This window comes from Lactuca virosa, chromosome 2 (genome assembly GCF_052849685.1).
Source record: "Lactuca virosa cultivar CGN04683 chromosome 2, Lactuca_virosa_CGN04683_v6, whole genome shotgun sequence".
NCBI classification, from domain to species: Eukaryota; Viridiplantae; Streptophyta; class Magnoliopsida; order Asterales; family Asteraceae; genus Lactuca; species Lactuca virosa.
The window spans coordinates 211262843-211268424 of NC_136427.1; positions in this window are offsets into that span (position 1 = coordinate 211262843).

A 5582-nucleotide genomic window follows, 5' to 3' on the forward strand; every position below is an offset into this window, starting at 1 on the left:
GCGGCAGCTGAAGCTGCATGAGACGAGATACCCTACGCATGATCTTGAGTTGGTAGCGGTGGTTTTCGCTCTCAAGATTTGGAGGCATTATCTGTACGGGGTCCGATGTACTATATACACGGATCACAAGAGTTTGAGGCACATCATGGATCAGACGAACCTGAATATGAGGCAGCGCAGGTGGCTGGATGTAATCAAGGACTATGATTGTGAGATCCTTTACCATCCTGGTAAAGCGAATGTGGTTGCGGACGCTTTGAGCTGCAAGTCAGCTGGGTCTTCTACCCCGGCAAGGTGTATGAGTATAGCGGTGGATTCCCCGCTTGTGAGCTTGATTAGGGATGCTCAGGTCGAGGGAATGAGACCAGAGAACTGGAAAATGGAGCGGATTAAGGGCGAGAACGCCCGGTTTGTTCAGGATAGCCGCACATTATTGACCCGACACGGTCGGGTTTGGGTCCCGATGTTCGGAGGGATCCGACAGACAGTGATGGAGGAGGCTCATAAGTCTCACTTTTCTATACACCCGGGAGCCACCAAGATGTACCGGGATTTGAGTTTGAGCTACTGGTGGCCGTGCATGAAGCGAGAAATCGCTTGGTACGTCGAGAGGTGCTTGACTTGTAGGATAGTCAAGGCCGAGCATCAGAGGCCGCATGGTAAACTGGAGCCCCTGGAGATTCCCATGTGGAAATGGGAACAGATCACGATGGACTTTATTACCAAGTTGCCAAGAACGGCGAAGGAGCTTGATGCTATGTGGGTCATCGTGGATCGATTGACCAAGAGTGCCCATTTCTTGGCCATACGGGAGAGTTCGTCGGCTGAGAGGTTGGCCGATATGTACGTCAGCGAGATTGTCTCTCGCCATGGGGTTCCAGTCCCCATTGTCTCCGATCGGGATGTTAGGTTTACTTCCCGTTTTTGGCAGAAGTTCCACGAGGAACTGGGTACGCGGCTGCACTTTAGTACAGCTTTCCATCCGTAGACCGACGGTCAGAGCGAGCGGACCATTCAGACCCTCGAGGATATGTTGAGGGCGTGCGTTATTGATTTCGGTGGGAGCTGGGATTCTCACCTACCGCTGGCAGAGTTCGCCTACAACAACAGCTATCATTCCAGTATTGGCGCCGCGCCTTTTGAGCTGTTGTATGGTCGGAGATGTAGAACCCCGGTCTGTTGGGGTGAAGTTGGACACAGAGTGATGGGTCGAACAGAGGTAGTCTTGCAGACTACCGAAAAGATCCAGCAGATCAGACAGCGGCTGCAGACCGCTCAGAGTCGGCAAAAGAGTTACGCTGATAGACGCCGATCGGATTTAGAGTTTCAGGTTGGTGACATGGTACTTCTGATGGTCTCGCCCTGGAAGGGTGTGCTCCGCTTCAGGAAGAGGGGAAAATTGGGTCCCCGTTATATTGGGCCATTCAGGATTATTGCCAGGGTCGGCAAGGTGGCTTATAGGCTTGAGCTACCGGAGGAGCTCAGCCGAATTCATAGCACATTCCATGTTTCGCAATTGCGGAAGTGTATTATGGACCAGGAGGCAGTAGTATCGATGGATGATATTCAGGTCGATGAGCGCCTGAATTACGTGGAGAGGCCTGTAGCCATCTTGGAAAGGAAGAAGAAGATTTTGCAGAATAAAGAGATACCTTTGGTAAAAGTGCAGTGGGAGCATCGGAGAGGATCCAAGTGGACGTGGGAGCCGAAGGCGGAAATGCGTGAGCATTACCCGTCATTGTTTATTCCAGCAGACTTCGAGGGCGAAGTCTAATTCAAGTGGGGGAGAATTGTAATGCCCTGATTCCCAGGTATTGTTTAAATAAGAATTTAATTGGTTTCAAGGCCTACTCGACGAGTTGGTCGCCCTACTCGTCGAGTAGCAACGGGTCTGGTACGCATGTTTAGTGACCTACTCGCTGAGTCCATGAAGGACTCGACGAGTAGGAGCTGGCAGAGGAAACCCTAAATCTCGGGGTTTTGCACCCTATTTAAGGAAGCATAAACCTCCTTTGGCCTCTTTACAGTCCTTTGGGAACTCAGAAAACCCTAATTCGTATTGTGTGTCATTCTTGTGTGTGTAAAGCTTTGGAGAGGAAATCTTTTGAGAAGAGGGCTTGAGGAACAAAAGGCTAGGAGCAAGGAAGGGTTGGAAATCAGAAATCTACCTCACATAGCATCATTTGGAGGTATCAAGTCGTCACCTTTTCTCCTTTTTCTTTCTAGACCTCTTTTGGTTGAGATCTAGGGTTTTTATGGTTTGGTTAAGATGGTAATGTGGGATATGAGCTAGATCTGAAGTTGTAACTTCAGATCTGTAACCTTCTTGGGTTCTAGAGTCATAAAGCTCCGATTTTGGTCATGTATGAAACCTCCTTGAGTATGAAACCCCCCATTGTGAGCTTGGAATTGACATTAAGAGCCTTTGTAGCTATGCATGCATGTAAAGTTTGCAACTTTACGTGAAAAGCTTGCCTTAGAAGCTTGGATCTGTAGTTTGGAGCCGATGCATGGCTCAAATGAGTCTGTATGGCAAAAAGGACTGAAGGGACTCGGCGAGTCGCATGGTCGGCTCGGCGAGTCACATGAAGATAGGCATGAACTCGGCGAGTTGGAAGAACAACTCGTCGAGTCCGACGAAGATTGTCGTAGACTCGACGAGTGTATGAACAAATCGGCGAGTCAGTTGAGGTTGCCTCAATTTATGTATGCGCGGGTAACTATCGAGTTGCAAGAAGGAAGCTCGACGAGTGGCCTTAGGGTCTCGATCGTAAACTAAAGGAACTCGACGAGTCACTCAGGAGACTCGGCGAGCGGGTTAGTACTTCAAGGAACTCGGTGAGTAGCCGGGGGTACTCGACGAGTCAAGGTCAACATGGACTGTTGACCTTGACTGATGACTTTGACTTTGACCAGGGTTTGATTAGTTGGCTTAAGGGGTACCTTGAAGGGTTGGGAACTTATGGGTTTGATTATGCTATGGTAATAGGTGGTGGAGTTTGTGGCAGTGATCCGAGGGTTGAAGTTTATCTATCGAGTCGACATATGCAAGGTGAGTTATCCTCACTATATCGATAGGGTCTAAGGCACCAAGGCCGGCCCTTTAGTTGTTATCGTTATGGTATGCTACATGTGGATATGATCTGTTAGATCAGAATCAGGATAGACGGTATGTTATGCTCTTATGATCCGTAGGGATTGATATGTTAGTGACCTGCTAGGTCAGTGCTCTAGTTATGAGAGATTGCTATGTTTAGTAATTAGTGAGATAGATATGTTAGATGTTTCTATATGCGAGTAAATGTTAGTTATGCGCACATGGTTATTTGCTTGTTGCTTGGGTTGAGGCGGTCCTGCTTTGTGCTGAAGGCCAACACACCCTATGAGCGGTCTGGGAAGACTGTAGGCCCACATGGCGGTCCAGTCATGCCGAAGGCTCAGTATAGATTCAGTTGGACTGTAGGCCCTGTAGGGCGGTCCAGTCAGAACGATGGCTCAGTATGCATGTTGATTGATTGATTATTACGGATATGGTATTATTAGTGTGGTATTGGTATTTTGGGGGTAGCTCACTAAGCCCTCGGGCTTACAGTTTTCAGTTTATTGTTTCAGGTACTTCAGGAGTTCATGGCAAGGCGAAGGCGTGACCGTACCACTCCTCATCCTTATGATCTCGCTTTCAGGACGCTCTGATTGAATAATGAACTGAAAACACTTTTGTAAATAATTACTATTTGGTTTTATATATGCTTGAAAAGTTTAAATTTGGCGTAAAATTTTGGATGTTACACTTTTAAATCCAAAATCTACTAATTCATATTTGTAGGATACTCTAAAAACCTGCTTAGATTATTTATACAAACCCACCAAGAATAAGTTATCTTATTCCTCAGAAATCCGAGTTAACAAAAAGCAAGCTTCTAATGACAAATCAAGTGGGAGTCACGTGGAACTTGAAGCAGCTCAAGAACCATAGCCTGATGTAGCAACAGTTAGTAGTAGTTTCAAAAAGGAATTGTTGAACATGAATAACAAATATTCATAAACAAAAATTGTTTTCATATATCGTAGGAATCATATATAACATGAGACATATGAAATCTATCATGGATGAGTTCTTCTTGATGGTTTCTGGAAAATCCATCAGGTACCATAATGCTATATATATCAGGTACTATACCTGATAAATGACTTAGAGTCATGAATACTGAGACATAATCCATGTATAATAGTCAAGTATGGGCTTGGTTAATCTTCCTCTCTATAGCAAGGCTAGAAGGACTAAGTAATTCTTTTAGAAAGAACACATACATGCAGATCTATACACATTTAGCAAGACTTGTTTTAAAAGGCCTTACTCATACTCATGTTTATGACTATGACTGAACCTTTTCTCAAGTAGATATGATTAGATCAACAATGATATTATTTATCATAACTGCATATTCTGATTATGAGATATGACAATAGATTTCAAGAAAACCCATTTTTCTAATATATATACCTACTTGAATATGTCTATATAGCTTAGCCTGGAGGTTTTCTTAATCTTATTTATCCTAACAAAATGTGTAAGCCTCTATATCCATTTGTGGATATAAAGAAAACATCTAAAGGTTGGAATCATCATTTTAATATAAAAACACAAGGTATGCTTTTATATCAAAATGAAGATAATATATGTGTTTACTAAGAAACTAGTGGGAGCCATAATGATATTCCTAATCTTGTATGAACAAGACATACTTAATCATGAGAAACTACATTCTAACCATACGAGGCTCTTTCGTATTGACCCTGAAAGTGTTTCTAAGAAGAAAGACTTAGGAAAGACAAGATACATTCTTGGAATGTAAAATCTATAGGGATAGAAAAAGATGAGTGTTTAAGTTTTAAAATATTTTTCATATGTTGACAATATCCGGAAATAGATCAAGATACAATATTCCTTTGGAGGATTCTTGACATGCCACATGACACCATTTGGAGCTTGACTCAAAATAACCTAGCCCATAGGCTTGAGCTAGATAAAATGTTTAATACTCAATTTTCTTGGAAAATAAATCTATTATTTATGTCATATTATGCACAAGACCAGGTATTTAATTATGCTATGAACATATCACAAGATACCAATTAAATACATGGAAAGTCTTTAGATGACTATAAAAAATTCTAAGAGTACTCAAGAGGAACTAAGAGAATGTATGTGAGATAAGTATAATTGTGAATTATAATTGGATTATGACTTCATTCTGGAATGAAGAGTAAGTTTTGTTGGAATGAGGTCCAAGCAAAACATAATTGCACAATCTACTACAAAATCAGAATACACCGCTGCTTTAGTAGTTTTAATCAGACATGATTGGATGAATTAGTTCATTGAAAAAACTAAGTTGACTCCTTCCATTCAGGGATAACCTAGAAATATTTTGTCACTTCAAGAGTATACTTAATCTAGCTAAGCGACTTTAAATCACATAAGAACACCAATCATATTATTCGAGATGTTTAACTATACTTAGAATAAAGTCAAATATAGAGATGATAGTATTCACAAAATTCACACAAATTAAATTTAT